The sequence below is a fragment of the Podarcis liolepis genome (genome assembly GCF_965112155.1).
Source record: "Podarcis liolepis genome assembly, chromosome: 10".
NCBI classification, from domain to species: domain Eukaryota; kingdom Metazoa; phylum Chordata; class Lepidosauria; order Squamata; family Lacertidae; genus Podarcis; species Podarcis liolepis.
In genome coordinates, this window is record NC_139562.1 from 32,862,486 (window position 1) to 32,880,891 (window position 18,406).

The window sequence follows — 18,406 nt, forward strand, 5'->3', positions numbered from 1 at the left end:
TGGGAGTTGTCAAAAATATTTTGGTCACCACTGGACTGGAGAAGCCTTTCCTGTGGTCTAGGTGGAAAAAAACATAACCCTGGCTAAGTAGATTGGATTTTAATTTACTTAATTAAATTATTATTATTATTATGGTAGGGTTTGCATCATCATCACCATCATCAAAATAATTTATTTATATACCACCTTTCTTCTAAATTGGGATTGAAGGTTGCTTACAGTTAAAAACAACTTTATAAAATGCAAAGTTATAAAAACAAACCAGTTAAAAACAATAATTAAAATATATCAGAACACATTTATAACCAGCAATTAAAATACAGTTTGCCCTGACAGCAGCCCAGTGATCAGCACCATACCTTAGTTTTCAAAGGACTCTCTGAATAGGAAGGTCTTAGCCTGTCAGTGGATAAGAGGGAGCTGATCTGACCTCTCTTGGGAGGGTATTCCACCAAATACTATTACCAGCTACAGAATATTATTATCATAAGCTCTGTGGGGCAGTTGGTGTGTGGCCAGAGGTTGGTCGCATGCCCCTTTTAACATCATAACTGTATGGTTTATTCAGATCACACACACACAAAAACACAGAATGCTACCTAGTGCTGAATTTTTTTAAACAAAGCAGAAATTCATATGGGCAGGGATTAAGCCAATTCTTAATATTATAGCTTGGAAGGAGATCTAACACTCTAGAAAGATTATCTATATCAACCTGCTCAAGAGTTTTCATTCATTTTTTAAAATGAAAAATGAATGCCTCTTGTTAGCCAGGACATTTCTTAAGATGGATCACAAGTCTGATTCACTATGGCAACTCTTACATTGCTATGTTTAACTTGCTGCAATTCATTCACTCTAGGTAGTTAAATGACAGCGTTTGTTCCCTATTTACTAACACCGTGCCATTATTTTTCGGTTGTCACAGAAAACATGTTATGGGAAGTAGACTCTATTGAACTAACCCTATCAACTGCTCTATCAGCAGTTCAAGATTTAGGGTGTAGGCCAGCAATTGCTGCGCCTATGTACTGCCTATGGAACAGCTACCTTTTCTAAATGCAGCATAGAAGTGCTGCATGAAGCTGTTGCGTAGCTTTTAAGTGAAGGGACAGGGGCAGGGTGGGTGTGGGATGCAATGTATTGTTAGAAACTAGTTAAATAAGCTTAGCTAAAACCAGGAATTTCCATGTTTGGCACAGTTCAGGGGAACTGCTGCAGCCTGTCTTTCCCCCTGCAATATCCTAAATGTTATGGACTTCCGGGGTGGCGCCACCGGCAATGGCGGACTCCCTCTGAACTGGAGGGACTGGCTCCGCGGTAAACAGGGTCTTCTCCGCTACGGCGAAGCGGGGACCCTTTTAAAATCACAGGCAGATGAAGCCTGTGATCGTGGGACTCGGCGGTCACCTCTAGCGCCCCCCAATCCGCTAAGGAACCCACCAACAGGCTCTGAAGTGAGGAGGGGGAAGCGGCGCGGTGCTGTGAGTTAATCACTATTTCCGTGGAGCGAAGCCGCATAGCCGTTGCCGGAGAGCGCTGCCTTTTTCCTGGGACAATTTGGACTTTAAAATAAGCATCTGTGAGTACCCGGAATTTGAACAATTGCATATTAAACAAAGATTTGTGAGTAGGACAGAACCGGACTTTAAAAATTCAACTTGAATTTGGCACGGAACGGAAAGGGCTAAACAGGAAGTCACCCTTCCGTTCTTTTGTGAATAGAATAAAGCAAAGGCAATTTAATCTAGAGCTTAGAAAATCGTCTTTAAAAGATTGGATTTCAACATTTTAAATTGTGAATTTTTTTTTTGGACTGTTTGAAGTGACTTCAAGGGAAGTAACTTTCCTCCGTCCTGATCCTGGAGCGGGGTGTCAGGACTGACGTGGAAGCTCATTGACCAAAGACAACTGCTTTTTGACAGATAGTTAAAAGAAGAGAAATTCTGCGATTCCATTGCTCCCTTTCGCACTTTAAAGGAATATATACGGACAAAGTATCTCAAAAAAGGAATTTTGTAGCAAGAAATAACCATAAGTCTTCCCCCTAGGGGAAGTTTGTGAAATTGTAACTAACTCCAGCGAACCGACAGCTGTTACAGAATAACCGTGGGAACAAGTGCGTGACCTTGCAGGACAATGCATTCAGAAGCCTTGTTGTGTGCTTTTTACAAAACAAATGCTCTACTGGAAGAATTACATGAAAAGGTGAACTGGATGGTGACTTCGACTAGAAATCTTCAACAGGCAGTGGACCAGACAGTGGGAAAATATGTGGAGCCCACTCAGGATTCAAACCAGGAGTGTGTCTTGACAGAACAGGAGGTTGTGGCATTAAATCAGGAGTGTGTTTTGACAGAACAGACCCAACAGGAATATGATCTTTTGGATTGGACAAATGAATTTGGAAAAAGCCAGATCTGGAAAGGAAAAGCCTGGTGTGGTGTGGAAATGGGGGGGCTGGATTGACCCCCCTTTGTTGGGATGTCTGGACTTTTTAAATAAGGGCTGCGAAATGTTTGGGACTACGGGGGCTCTCAATTTTGGAGGGCCTTTGAAACATGCTTTTAAAGTCTACATGGAATGCAGCAACGAATACGGGAAAGGGTCTGATCTGTCGAGAAGGGTTAAAAACATTGTGAAGCTGGAGCTAACACGAGCAAGAGACATTGTCAAGCTGGAGTTACCACGAGCAGGAGATAAGGGAAATTACAGCTACAAATATGAAGAAGAGCTGCGGAAGGGCCATGGAAGTGACTTGAGGACCTCGGACATAAGGTCACCAGGTTAATGGGCTTGATTGAGGGGAATAAGGACTGACAAAACCCGGAACCTGGAGGAAGGGACGTTGGATAAAAATTGGATTTGTTTGTACCTTTCCTTTTCCCCCCCATTACTAGAATGTTTTGTAAAGTTGATGAATGATAGAAAAATGTTGGAAGAAATTACCTGGCTTTAGCAAAGATGCTTAAAGAATTATGAAAGAATATTATGATTATAAGAAGCTGGTAAGGTTAAGATTTAAATTTTAAATTTTAAGGTTTATTCTATTATAGAAAGATAAGATCATAATAGTCTAGGGTAATGTAAAGATAGAACTTTATGAAAAATGGAAAGGAAAGGATTTGCTGGGATAATTAATAACTAGGATACAAAGGAAGGGAGGAGGAGGAGGTCCAAGAAAGAAGGCTATGACAGTTAAGGGTCTGGAAATAATGAATTTGTTTTTAAATGTTTTTAAAGGTTAGGGATTTTTGTCTTTTTTTGTTTTCTTATTTTGGAATTTCCTTTTTTCCTTTTTTCTCATTCTTTTCTTTTTTTTACACGGTGGGAGGGGTTGCGTTTTTCTTTTTCTTTTTACTCTGTTAACTATTTCTATTCTTTGTATTTTTTTGTGTGTTTTCACTTTTGTAACATTTTGAAAACTTTAATAAATATCTTATTAAAAAAAAACCAATATCCTAAATGTTATGTAAATACTACCATTTATTGAAGGGATTTGGGTGGCACTGTGGTCTTAACCACAGAGCCTAGGGCTTCCTGATCAGAAGGTCGGTGGTTCGAATCCCCGCAATGGGGTGAGCTCCCGTTGTTTGGTCCCTGCTCCTGCCAACCTAGCAATTCGAAAGCACGTCAAAGTGCAAGTAGATAAATAGGTACCACTCTGGTGAGAAGGTAAATGGTGTTTCTGTGCACTGCTCTGGTTCGCCAGAAGCGGCTTAGCCATGCTGGCCAAATGACCTGGAAGCTGTCTGTGGACAAATGCCAGCTCCCTCGGCCAGTAAAGCAAGATGAGCACCGCAACCCCAGAGTTGTCCGTGACTGTACTTAACGGTCAGGGGTCCCCTTTACTTTTACCTACCATTTATTACTTAATATTCACTAAGAGACTTTGGGACCCTGGCTATAACTGTATTAAAGAGGAAAGAGAGTGAAGGGTGACTAGCTAGGCAACAGAAGATCCAACTGCTGACACTCAGCAGTTCCTAGGAGGCCCAAGTGCTGTATCTTGCTCCTCCTGCCCTGCTCTTGGGCCATAAAAAGTTCTGCAGTCTTGGGGAAAAGGTGGGCACTGCTATCACCGAATCAAGACTTGGGTCCCTGGACTTTTGCAGCAGGCCCCTCCCCACTTTATTACTTTGCCTACAGGGTTCTGGGTACATTGCAAAGCACAGTGCTGATGAGACCCGGCCATTTATTTTTCCTTGAGGTGTGTATCCCTCAAAATCAGGATGTGCAAATGTGCATCATAGCCCTGTGCCCTGAGTCCTTTAAGTACCTAGAAACACTCCTGCATCAATTGGCATGTGTGCTAAAGGCAGTAGAAGCTGTTACAGTGTTCTTGTAGTGCATTTTTTATTTAATCTATATAAGCTGCTGTGAGGATCCTGCTGGACCCAAAGCTGGGATAGAAAACAAAATACTGAAGACATTCCAGTTTTCATAGGTCATACTGGTGCAAATGGCCCACCTAACATTTAGTAGTAGCTTAATAGGACTGCAGCTGCCAGGGTAAACATGATGGATGAACTACACTTGCTATGCTTAGGATGCCGCTTTCACTGCATGACAATTAGATCTTCTGTGCTTTGTTGTAGCTTGGTGAGTCTTTGTGGGATTATATAGGATGCACTAGATCCCATTCAACAGCAAACAAAATTAGATGGGAATTTAATGATTTTCACAACAATGTTGGGTCATTTGTATTTAGATGTTCTTGTTAATGCCCACTCTTTACACTACAATCCAGCCCACCTGTACACTGGGATGGTGGGGCGAATAGGTCATTTGGGTGGACCTAGGTGTCGTTCCACCCAGCACTGCAGGTCTCTGCTGACCTCTGCCTGTGAAGTGACACCAGCATCACCCTACCAGTATGGAGCTCCCTGCTCTACCCACAAAAGTGCCACCAGTGGAATCTCCGATGGCAGCAGCCCATGAATACCCCTAGTTGTTGTGCCAATTTCCCTGCTCCCTCACTTTCCACCACAGCCATGAATGTGGTGACAGCGGCCCCACTGCCCCATCAAACCCCACAATTCACCAGCTGAAGTTTGGATTGCAAGCTTAACTATTAGGAAGCACTGAAAGTGCTCTGTCCTCTGAAACCCCATATGCATACAGGCCTCCTGAAATTCCTACTCACTTTAGCAGGCTTGATCTCTCTGTTTCTCTGACTGTGGAATACTCATATGTTTCAGATTTACAAGAATTGTGTCATTGTCGTACTTTGTTTGATAGGTAGATAATAGAGTGGGACTCAGTGATCTGATATACAGGGTACAAGATGGTGTTCCTTTATGACAATGGAATTCATTGCCTCTATGACGTCTAAGTTAGAGAGGAATACTTCACGGTGAGCAAAAAGGGTGTATTATTTATTGGGATAATTTGGAACCTATCATTTTCTTATACCGAGCAAATTAAATTCTGGCCTTTACTTACATCATCCTGTCTATAATGGCACCAATGCATAAGTTTAACGTTTTAGAAAGATGGCTTACTGGACTGTTTTTCATCTAATATTTTCACTTGGGGGCGGTGGCTGCTCTGTAATTTCAACAAGGGCAGGAGGTACCAAACTGTTTTTCTATGATAAGTTGCCTGAGGCCCAATGGCAAAGACAGCAGATGAATACAGAAAGCTTTGGAAAGATCTTAACTTCTCAGGAACAGGAATATGTGCAGTGATCTGTTTTCAGTGAGAGATCTGTAACCAGTTACTGCAGCTCTAGATTTCCTGCTTCAAGAAGGAAGACTAGATGACCTACAAGGTCCCTCCAACTCTGTGGTTCCCTGCTCCCTCCTTCATAATGTTCAACCCTCCTCACAACCTGTTTCATTTTCCCCTTATCTCCCCTTATCTCTGCTCTCCGCCATTCATCCAGAATCTCTTCATAGCTCAGGTTGTGTGCACACATGTGTAGCCAAGGTGGGGGCGGAGGGGCAGCCCCCCCTCCGAATAAGTAAAACAATAGGAATACTTAACTAACTGACCAATCACGTCAGTTCTGCCCCCCCAAGTCCTGCCCCTCTTACAACAATCCTGGCTACGCCCATTACCAGCTTAAAACACAGCCAAGTTGTTCTCTTTCTCAATTCAGATTAAGGTCAGTTGGGTGGGGGGAGAGCACGTAAAATGCAGTATTTCTTACAAAGCAACAGGATAGAAACAAGCAAGTGGTGGGAGTGTACTGGAAGTAACGAGGAGGGGTGGGTACATGGCCAAAATCCCCAAGCCCTCCCTCATTAGCCTACTGCCCCTAAAGCAGAAACTCAGCCTTCATACATACCATACATTAAAAGCCCATGGCTTCCTGCAAAGAATCCTGGGAATTGTAGTTCACCCCTCACAGTGCTTCAAACCACAGTACCCTTAACAAACTACAGTTCCCAGAATTTTTTGGGAAAAGTTGTGTGCTTTAAATGTATGGGGTGGGGGGCAGAGAGCTGGAACTTTGAACTCACCATTTTTGCAAATGCCATTTAATTTATTTATTAAAATTCTATACCACCCTTCATCTGAAGATCACAGGGGGGTTTAACAATATAAAACCCACAAAAATATATAGCATTATAACAAACAAAAACAACACCCCCACAGTTTAAAAGGCCATAGATTTCAGGTGGAGTAGTTGTTTCTGCAGTCTGGTGATTCTCCTAGCAGTTCAGGAGTGATGGCCCAAATAGATGGTATTTTTCTCCTTGTGTGCTGGGTTTTTGTTTAGTAAACAGCAGTTGTGTGGTGAGAATCTAGATTAGGGTTGCCGTCTTTCAAAAAGTGAAAATCCAGACACAAGTGTTGTTGAGGGTTTTTTTTGGCAAAGTTGTTAAGCTTTTTTCTTTTCTCTTCAAAAAAGGAGTTTTGGAGCTATTTTAAAGGAGATTCGCCTAGAAAATTGAGACTTCCAACTTCAGTTGCCATACATCCGGATTTCCCCAGACATTTCAGCAATTTCTGCCCAGACACTGCTTCCAACTGCATGATTCCGGCTATGTCCGACAAATTATGGACATATGGCAACCCTAAGCTAGACAGGGAGTACAACAGCTGAAGCAGAGTCTTCCTCCAAACCATGGTTCGGATCCAAATCCTTCCAGTTGTTCTTTAGTAAACAAAAAGTCAAGCCCACAATGCCATTCCTGGCAAGTGTCTGGAAAGTTGTGTGGGTTGCACTTTTCTAACACTATTCCCACAGAGGGCAAAAGCTAATTAATTGTAACTGAAGAGTGAGCTAATCGTTTGTCTAATTCAGCAAGTTTGAAGTATCTCTGAAAGTGGCTAATTGTCAGATGAATATGCACCAGCATTAAAAAACAACCACAACCACTGTGCATTATAATCATACTATAGAAAAATGCCCAACAATCGTCAAAGTGATCAAGCTTTAAAATAGCAGCAGTATTCTCCAAACTACCTTTATTCTGCCTACCCTGTTCTGTATGAGTCTCATTTATACTTTCTCAACCCTTTTTGAAAAATCTTAGTATTTTTCTAATCATTCTTTTTTTTTGTCAGTTAATTTCATGCATAAATTATAGGTTACACGACTGAGGTTTTGTTATATCTATTTTCCTTTAAATTTCACCACAAAAATTTTCTTGCAGCCTACTGGTCTTTCTATGCCATTTATTATTATATATATCCTCTTAATCTCATTTTCCTTTTCATCCTAAATTTTCCTGTGGTCAAAGCCCGCAAGCCTTACTCATGCTAATAGCACTAACTCAGTGGTCTACTTTCATAATTGTGGCAGTGGAGCAGTTAGTTGTTAATTTATTTAATAACACCACCACCCCAGTGCCATAACCCACATAATTTCCTTTAACCATTTTCCTATTATACTTACATACACATTGGTCCTTCTGATATGAATTCAAACCCCTTGCATAGCTATAATGGTTCCTGCCTTTAGAAAGGTAACAATCAAAATGTCTTTCTGCAATTTATTTTATATAATAGCTTTCTCTCTCTCTCTCTCTCTCTCTCTCTCTCTCTCTCTCACACACACACACACACACACACACACACTCATAAATAAACTTAAAGCAGTTATGAAAATCAAAATATTTATGTACTGACTCAAGTTAGGTAATCAGACAGTTATGTAGGGCCAACAGCATGCAATGAGGATCACAATGTGCACCTCATACTTTTGAACACATGAAAATAAAGAAATAAATAACCATACAATAAATATATATATAGGCAATGGAAATGTTGGAAAAAAGAAGTCCAGATTGCTTTACCCTCCTTGAGAAAGCAAAAGCGTAGCTGTGGTTCAGTGTGGCACTCAGAAGACAGGAGCTCCAGGTGTGGAGCAGTGGTGACAGTCAATAATTACAGACCTTGTTGCCTAATAAATATGCCATTGCGGTGATCGCAGGTGTAAATTAAGACATGTCACTGCACACAGTTCAAAAGAGCTTTGTTTTAAAATAATGCCCTAAACTGCTGTACACATATATTGTAAGCCTGTTCTGCCATGGTACTGCAGGGATGTAGTATGTAGTCAAACAACAACAACAACCCGCACCCCAACGCATTATAATTAAGAGTTCTTCTACCCCAGCAGCTTCTTCCTTGTTATGGCAAAAGCCCAGGCTTTAAAAGTAGGAGTTGCAGCCCCACCACTAGCCTGTTAAAGAGTGATTCCTCGCCGCTTTGCCCATTGGGCCTGTCTCATACCTCTTGTCATGGGTTTGCCAGCCCATTCCACTTATGTGTCTTTCAGTGAACATCATAATGTTTGAAGGAGAGCTGCATGTCTATAAGTAAAATGGGACACAATGGGAGCTATGATTAGTTCTAGCTTTCTGCTTAATGTCTCCATCTTGTTTACAGTGATGGGGCCTCCTCTTCACCCGAGCACCCACAAAATTCCCCATGAAGGAAAAAACTAAGCTGGAAATGGAGTTGTTGGACTCTAAAGTTAAAAACTTGTCTAAAATGTATAATTTATTGTTGGAGTGGCATACAAAGGACGAACAAGTTAAATCTGTGATGATAGATTGGGCAAGAGATGTGGGTCATAACATAATGTTTGAAGATTGGGAAAGGTTGTGGAGGAAAGAGGTCAAGTTCACTGCATGTACGGTGTTAAAGGAAAATATTATGAAAATGATGTATACAGTGGTACCTCTGGTTACGTACTTCATTCGTTCTGGAGGTCCATTCTTAACCTGAAACTGTTCTTAACCTGAAGCACCACTTTAGCTAATGGGGCCTCCTGCTGCTGCCGCGCCGCTGCTGCACGATTTCTGTTCTCATCCTGAAGCAAAGTTCTTAACCCAAGGTACTATTTCTGGGTTAGCGGAGTCTGTAACCTGAAGCGTATGTAACCTGAAGCATATGTAACCTGAATCGTATGTAACCCGAGGTACCACTGTTGATGGTACTTAACTCCTGTAAAATTAGCAAAGATATATCATAATAGTGATGATCTATGCTGGAAATGTAAAGAAAAAGAAGGTACCTTTTATCATATGTGGTAGACCTGCCCCAAGGTGAAAGACTTCTGGGAGAAGATTTATAAAGAATTGAAAAAAATGTTGAAATATACATTTATTAAGAAACCAGAGGCCTTTCTTCTTGGAATAATAGACTTGGAATTGCCCAAGAAAGATGTAAGATTGTTTTTGTATGCCACAACTGCAGCTAGAATTTTGTTAGCTAAGAACTGGAAAACACAAGAAGTCCCAACAGTAGAGGAATGGCAGATGAAGATGATGGACTTTTCGGAGCTAGCCAACCTGACTGGAAGAGTCCGCGACCAGAAGGAGAAGGAGTACCAGAAGGAATGGACGAAATTTAAAGACTATTTAGTTAAATATGCTAAGATAACTTAACTGGGAATACTTGCAAATACTAGATAGGCTTAGGATTTAAATACGTGATGTTAGAGAATAAAACGTTTAAAGTCAAAATGAAAAGAAAGAATGATGTTAACTGATTAAGTTAATTTTATGAGAAATTTAGTTTTGGAAAACTGTTACAATGATATACACAGAAATTCAGCCAGGGGAATTAGAGGAAGTTACCTAATAATGTTATGAAGATTGGATTAAGTATAGATAAGATTTATGTTTGTTTGTTTGTTTGTTTTAATTTTTTTGGAAAATCAATTTAAAAAATGTGAAAAAAATTCCCCACAAATTTCAGTGCCAGGGCACCCTGCATGGCACCCACGGCCCCAGACACCCACAGTCGTGGGGCTGAGTTGCCATTCCTGGTGTCTGTCTGTTCCTTGTAGCAGAATTCCTTGGAAATGTCCCATCACCTTCTTAGTTTCTGGAAGAAAAAATATTACCATAACAGAGATCTTGAAAACTGAAATGAGCAAAACCAGAATCAAGCCTAAACCCCTTGCCCTCTTAAAAAGGCTTTTGTCTACTAGGACAAGGAAGGTGCTGCTTTGTTGCCTTGCCTAACTCATGTGGAGTCCTGGTCTGGTGCTAAATAGTTTTCTATTAGCTTGCAAACTGAGTGAACCATTCAAGATCCTCTCCAATTGGAAGTTGACCCTTTTGGCCACCCACCCCTCCTTCATAACTGATGGCTTTTGGTCTCTGACTTCATGCGCACACAAATGCGAAGTGCCTGACACGTGTGATTGCACTGGTGTAACATGTGACATGGTGGAACAGGCACCAAGTGAAAAGGTTTCTCTGTCACCAGAACTTTGGCAGATTAAACATTCTACGGCCTTTTAAATGTGTTTGTGGGAGTGGGGTTTATTGGGTTGTTCTCGTTTTGTTATGTATTTTGTGTTAACATTTTGTATTTTTATGTTGTTAACTGCCCTTTTATCTTTGGATTAGGGGTGGTACAAACAAGAAAGAAAGAAAGAAAGAAAGAAAGAAAGAAAGAAAGAAAGAAAGAAAAGAAAGAAGGTGAGCATATGGATGATACCCGTGGGTAGACCTGGGGTCACAAAACATGTTCTATATGTGGGGGAAGCACTTGCGATCTTGGGGGGCTCAATCCTGTACAGAGCTCGGTGTGTCTAAATCTACTGAGAACAGTGTGTAGCACTGAGGTGTGTGTGTGTGTGTGTACTGGAAATGTCAGGGATCTGTGTGAACCCACCCCATAGTCACAGGCACCCAGTTATTCTGGTTAGAAACTTGTAAGTAGGTGAACTTTCTGCACCTTTTGAGTGCGTATTATGGATGAAGGTGGAATTCCTATATAGTCAGTGATTTTGAGTGTGCAGCCCTACAGACTATGAAGGGATGGCAGTTACTTTTGTTTAACTAATATGGTCTACATCGATTTCTTGTTTTCATCTTGTTTTATTTCGTGAACCGCCTTGAGACCTGCAGATGAAGGGTGGTATACAAACTTAATAAATAATGGTAATAATACAATCCAGAGGTGTGGGAAGAAGTTTTCCACAGGTGTGAGGATGCTCAGATCCAGAGCTAAATGCTACTGCCTAAATGCTACTTGTACTCTGTTTCATTTGGGGAGAGCGGAACCTCGTGTGGGGAAGGGGCCTGACTCCTCTTTTCAGCTTTCTTCCCACCACTTGGCTACTTAAATTTGAGTGTGGCCATGAATGTGCCGGCCTTAATTGCAGAATAGCCGCGTGGGTCTCCTGCTGGCCTCCCCACCGCCTGCCTTTCTTCACCGATCTCGGGATCGGAGCTAGGGAAGCTCCACCAGCAGCAAGCCCCGCGGGGAAGGAAGGCAAGAAGGAAAACCTCAGTGAGGCTCTTTCCTCGCCAACCTCCTGAGAAGCTCTCGAGAAGGGGAGTTTTCTCCGGGATGGCGAGCGGAGGCCCAGCCTGGCCGGGGTCACCGATTGCCCCCCAATCCCGCTCGCGGGCGCCGCTCGCGATTCTCCGCTGTCGCCAGTAGGAGGCGCTGAGAGGCTGGGCGAAGCCGGCGCTTCTGCCCTCGGGCTACGTGACGTTGGCAGCTGTCTCAGCCAGTGGCTCAGCAAGCGAGGCGAGGAAGCCAGGCCCAGAAGAAGAAATGCCTCCTCCGCCTCCATTTCGAGGCTGAACGCGGGCGCGCGCGCACACACGCGCACACACACTTGTACAGAACCAGATTCATTGCGTGGATGCGTGTGAACGCTGGAGACTTCGTAGGCGGGCGCCTGGGAGAGTGACCCTCCCCGGCCCACCGCCCCGACCTCCCCCCTTGGGTCCCCAGGAGCGTTTTGCCTTGCGCCCCAGAGGGTCCACCTTACGTGAGACGTGGCTCCTTGGTTCCTCCCACCCACCTCCTCCTCTCTCTCTCTCTCTCTCGCCATGGTTTTCACCTTCCTTTCCTTTCACCACCAGCAACACCTCCGAGGAATTCCGTGGGATTAATTTTTCCTGTTATTTATGATTGCAGAGGAGGACGATGCGCGCGGGCATCTCTTCCGGATTGCGCTGAGCAGCGATCGCTCGCCCGTTCCGAGAAGACCCCGCGTGTGAGCTGCGCGGACCCGAGCGTGGTCCATCTGCACTGGCCCTCTGCCCCCCTCCCCAAAAGGAGGAGAGAGAGAGAGAGAGAGAGGGAGTGAGTGGGGGGAAGGAAAAAGAAAACCACACACCCACCCCAGCCCAGGCAGCTCCCCAGTGGACTTGCCAGTTGTTGCTCGTGGGAAGAGGCTCTTGCCGGTACGTAATGGGCTCTTCTCCTCTAGCACACGATGGCTCGTTGGCGGGCTCGTTGCTTTTTCAGCTGGGATTGGGAAGGCCGTGCCCTAAGCAGCCCGGGTCTCGATCCACCTCCCCTGCATGCAACAACGCCTAGCTAACAGGTAACCGATGGACGGCGGGGAAGGGGCTGCCGGAGATGCTGCTGCCATTGCTCCCGTGGACACACGTTGCAGGTGATGGGCGATGGGCAGCAGCCCCGCGTGCCCGCCAGCGGCGCGTGTGCATCTCCCCGCCACCTTTCCAGAGCAGCCAAATGCAGCCTCGCTGCTCAGCCCGGAGACCCCCGCCCGCCCGCCTCCCATTCATTCATTCATTCCTTCATCCATTCATTCCCGGGGGTTGGGGGTGGCGGTGGGTTGAGGAGGAGGGGTGGGGGGTGGGGAAGCGACCGCCGACATGTCAGCAGCAATGCAGATGGGGTTGGGAACGGCACTTGCTCGCCAGCGAAATGTTCCTCGCGAGTGGGGGGCTGGCTGTCGTGCGCACGCGCTCGTGTGTACGTGTGTGTGTGTGCGCGCGTTACGGGGTTCCTTCTCTCGGTGGTTTCTCGCTCGCCCGTTTCTCCAGTTCGCCTCGGTGCCCGTCCCAGCAACGGCACAGCTAGAGCATCTCTGAAATATTTATAGAGCCGTGCCAGCTGTTGGCCATTCCTTTAGTGGGGGCTGATGTGGGGAAATGCGTTTTCCTTGCCATTCTTGGAAACGTGCTAGTGCCTCGCTACGGGAGCGATTCGGTCTTTCTCGCAGCCAGCTCAATACCGACCCTCTCCCCATTTTTTCCTTTTCAGGAGGGGACGCCTGGGGAATAAGCATGCTTCTCAGAGGACCAGCACCGACATCCGCGACAGCCAGAGCCAGCCCCTTCTACTAGGGCTCACAGGAATATATATTTATATATTCTATTGTATTATCTGCATCCTTAGAAGAACCATCACGATTTGGTGTTTTTTTTTTTAATGATCTCTATGGATCCTGCATTTTATGACCCTCCTCTCCACACGGTCTGATTCATCTTCGAAGCCGATCTCTCCCTCCCTCCCTCTCTCAACCTCGTTTTACATTTGCACCGCTTCAAGACACAAAGATTGCCAAAGCCGAGCCTTCTTGCAAGAAAAAGATTTTTCTCCCCCTCCAATTAGAAACATATTGCATCGCCCCCTCCCCATTTGCTCCCCAAACCTCATTCTTCTTATGTGGATATGCAAGCAAGAAGAGGATACTGGATACTCCCAACATGCTCACTCCCTTAATCTGTCCGCCTAGAGGTTCTGCTTCTACAAACCAAGGTAGGAGGGGAAAAAAGGACTTCGCCTCTCTCTTTCTTTGCAGGAAAGGTGAAGAGGGGGTGGCGGGGGTGGGGAAGAGAAAATCTGCCATGGAAAAGTAGCAACTCATGTTTAGGGGCTCATTTGTACGAATGGCACGAACCACCCGCCCAGCAGCAGTAGCTCAAGCTCACAAAAGAGCCAGCCATGCTGTTCGGAGAGCAGGTACAATTTTAAGATGGGGAGCAGTGCAGACATGTTGATTTCTCCTTCGCTTGGCTCCTCAGATGAGATGGAGCAAAAGGAGGCAAGCCGCCGCCACCCCCCCGGCAGCTTCCCGCCTGTCACGACGGTGTCGCGGCTCCTCTGGCGCTTGCAAAGGGGGTGGGGGGGGTGGGGCAGGAGGCAGGTGTCTAGGACAGGATCAAGATGGACTTGCCTCTCCCCCTGCATGCCCGAGTCCCCTGGCCTTGGCGAGCCGCCTCCTCGCCCTCCCCCGGCGGCCAATCGAAGTGTGCAACATGGTAGTGGGCTGGCAAGATGGTGCATTCAGTCTGGCTGGAGCGTGGCAGGCAGCGGTGGCAGCAGCGGCGGCAGCAGGCCCCGGAGCGCGGGGGGAGGCCTGATGCAGCGAGGCAGCTTCTCCCGGGACAGGCTGCTGGCCACTGGCCGCCAGGGGGCTTGCCCTCAAGAGAAGGGGCAGGAGCAGGCGGCCCAGGGAGTGGGCAGGTGCAGGAGGGCTGCTCCACGTCCAAGCCCGCCAGGAGATAGGCTGCAAAAACCCACTGCATGCTTGGATGGCCTTATTTATTTATTTGAAGCTGCTTCGGGTTTGCATTTCTGGCTGGTGGTTTTCATCCCCGAGGTCTCCGTCTTCTTCCAGCCCTCCTCTCTGATCGAGCCACGCAGCCTCTCTTTCTTTCTCTCCCCCCACCCACCCACTTCACACACGCGTTCGCGAGCGAGCTGCTCCTCGCTAGATGCAAAATGGCTCTCTGGCTGCTCGGCGGTGCCTACGCGACACACATCCCCCCAGTGTAGGCACGAGAGAAATTGGACGTGCTCGTTTTCCGTAAGATGGTGGCAAGACAAAGGAGGACGGGCTCTCTCGCGAGTGGGTGTGGATGGCGAGGCGCTGCTGTTGCTGCCGGAGGAGAAACGCCAGCCAGGGCGTGAATTTGAGTCGCCATCCAGCCGAGGGGGCTGCCCTCTCCTGCGCTTCGGTTGCCCCTCCGGACCGGTGCTGGGCCCCCGCTTCCCCGGGCCCCTATGCCTCCTTCCACCCCGCCCCAGCGGCTCCGAGGGGCTTTTTCTATGGCCACCTTCGGAGCGGGGGTGGAAAGGACTGAACTTCCAGGCCCCTCTGGCTCGCCCCCCAGAGGGGCTCCCTCGGGCTCCCTCCCCGCGCTGCCCACGTTCCCCGCAGCCGCGAGAGGCTGCTCGGATTCCGAGGCGGGGGCGGGGGGAGAGGCGGGGAATCACGGCTGCCGCGTGCAGCAACGGACGGCGCTGGGCCCGGTGGCCTGGCTCCGTCCGCGCCTACCACACCCCCTCGGGCTGCCTTGGGGCGAGACGGGTGGCGAAGGACCGCGCGGGGGTGAGGCGCGCGGCGGAGGCTGCCGCGCCTCTTGGCGCCCCCGAGGGGAGCGGAGGCTCCTTCCTCCTCGGTCCCCGGCCGGGAGCGTTGGGCAGACGGGCGGCGGGGCCAGGAGACGGAGCGCGGGGAGGCCGGCGCTCTTCTCCCGTCCCCCGGCTCCGCGCCCGACCCTTCGTGGCGGGGGAGGGAGGATCCCCCTCCCGCCACGTTTGCCTGGCGCGTCTATAAATAGCTCAGGATCTCGGTGACATCGGCCTGCGTCCCCCTCGCCGCGAGTGGGAGTCTAAAGTTTACCTGCGCGGGCGGGCGTGTGCGCGAGGGGCGGGGCCCGCGTGCCGGGGCAGAGGGGGCGTGGCTGGCTGCCTCGGAAAGGGCGGGGCTCCCTCCCTCCGCTCGGGCAGGTGTGCGGGCTGCTGCTCGCGGGGCTGCTGCTGCTGCCGGGCGCCTCCTTCCCTCCTCCCCTGCCTTGCGGCACTGCTTCGGCGCCAGGGGACCGGGGTTGGACCCGTGCCCTCGTCCCGCCCTTCGGGCTTTCCCGCCAAGAAGCGTTCGAGGCTGGCGGAACGGAGCGGACTGCCGAGCGCTTGGCGGGATCGTAGAAGCGCCCGCTTGCCTTTCCCACGCCCCCTTCGCCGAGGGCACCTCGACTCCGGAGAGATCCCTTCCTTAGGATCGCTGCGGAGCGCAGGACGCGGACATGAGAGCGCAGCACGCCCCGGGAAGGATCGGACGCTTTTCGTCTTTTGCTCGAGGGCATGCAGGCCGCGCATGGGGCAGGCAGGCAGGCGGGGCTGGGCAGCGCTGCGGAGATCCCGCGCAGTGGCCGCCGTGCCGGGCGGCGGATGGGTGGCCTCGAGCGATGCGCTTGCCTTGCGGAGAACTTTCCTCGATGCACCTGAGCTGCTCCTTCGGTTCTCCAGTGATTCTCGGTTGCGTTTCGCTCGTCATTCCAATGCACGAATGTCGACGTTTCGATGAGGCGCTTAAAATATAGTTTGGAGCTCTCTCCTATTATTTGTGTCATAGGAAGTGAATGTGGCATGAGAAGTTTAGAACGCAGAAAGGAAACTGGATGCACATTCTTACCAAGGTCTGAGTTTTAGATTCAATGCAAACTTATTTAAGCTTCACGTGTGAAAATATCCCTATATGTGATTAGAATGCAGGTTGCCAGTGGTCATAGGACACTTAATGCACCTTTCCCCACATCTTCACAAACTGGAATGGACACACAGTTTTAAAACTGGCCTTTCCTGCTTCCTATCTCCATCAGTAGCAATCGCCTATTCAGGCAAATAGGATAGGAAGGCTGAAATGCAAATTGTGCATCATGAGAGCTAATGTCACTCACTAGGATTCTCTCCTGCTTTGCTTTAAGAATGCTCACAAATGATGCATTGGAAGGAATCCGATTGAAAGGTATCCAGTGCCTCATTTGTGAAAATGCCATTAGCCTCTAAATTCTCCAGTTCCAAAGCAGTCCAAACATAGGGATGGATGAAAGCAAGGGAAGGGGAGCAGCAGCTCCAGGTCTTCTGTACTCAGGTGCACAGTTTGACTTCTGTTTTCCTCAAACATTGATTAAATGTATTTTCAGCCACCTCTTTAATCTATTCTACTTCATGCCACCACTATTTGCTACTTCTCTTGCTTGAATCAGTGTACAAGTAGTACAATCAACCAACAACAGAATACATCCAACAAGATGTAGGCCTCTCAAATCACTATATGGTTCCTGAATAGCTTGGGCAACTTGGCTATGTGGGAAAAGCATACAAAGCCACTTCTATCCTTGGATCTGGAATAATCTGGTTAATAATCTGGACCTTTGTTCTCTCCCCATTCCAATTCATTAGATGCCTGCTGTTAATTTGGTTTGTGGGTTGGTGAACTTCAAAGAGGCTTCAAAACGTAAGAGCTGTGCTGAATCAGACTAAAGTCCCAGCTTGTCCAAAAGTGTATTCCCACAGTGGCCAATCAGGTGCCTATGCTAATCCCACAAGCAGGACATTACTGCAACTTCACTGTCCCACTCATGATCCCCCAAAGTTTGCTTTCACAGGCATACAGAGGCTGATACCTGAACTATGAATGCCATTATTGGGACTGATAGCCAGTGATAGCCTAATCCTCCATGAATTTGTCTACTTCCCTGTTAAAGCAGCCCCCAAGTTGGATGCCATTGCAACATGTTAGAGAAAACAGATGGGGTTAGGACTGCAGTAAAATTGCGAACTAACTTGTACAAAGTCTGACTGGTGACAGAAAATGGGCAGGCAGATTAGGAAGTGAATGGTAAAGCAATGGCAAAGGAGTGGCAGATATCTGTGAAAGGTCAAGGTGGGAGGTGTGACCCTATAGTTAGCTGTGACTGCATTAAAAATGACAGCATAATTACCTGTTCATTCACAGTGAGAGATACAAACATACACATATTGATAGGCATAAACTTCAGATGTTATGTAGAATAAACAAACACAATGTGATACACATACATTCAGATGTATACACACACATTATTCCTGGGACATATTCACCACATAGATAAAGAACATACCAACCATGATAGGTAGATGAAAATATGGAATACACATCATGCAACATTATCATGAATCCACTCTTGCATACTGACAGAAGAAGACACAAAAAGAAATGTACACTGATCTATGCAGTCATAGGTGAAGATGATTAATTCCCGAAGTGACCATATGTAAATATAATAGCTAATAAAATGCCAAGGCCAGGTTTGAAATATGTGACGTAATTGCCTTTGAATCTGCAGCATTTTTACAGTGATTACTGGAAGTTGTTACAGGACATTTTTTCTATGCAGAGATCTCAATGTAGTAACAACCACACAATCTCTGGCACCCATTTATACATATT

General features: G+C 47.0%; 1 protein-coding gene across 5 annotated transcripts in view; it reads left to right on the plus strand.

The window, feature by feature from the left end:
- Positions 1-18,406, plus strand: part of GRIN2B (glutamate ionotropic receptor NMDA type subunit 2B) — a 275,625-nt gene that overhangs the window by 17,206 nt on the left and 240,013 nt on the right. The window contains exons 5-7 of one of the 5 annotated variants that reach the window (XM_083462731.1): positions 5,242-5,356; positions 8,576-8,774; positions 13,447-13,944. The gene's annotated coding sequence lies outside the window, so the exon portion shown is untranslated. The other 4 variants (XM_083462730.1, XM_083462733.1, XM_083462734.1 and 1 more) reach the window with 4 other exon arrangements.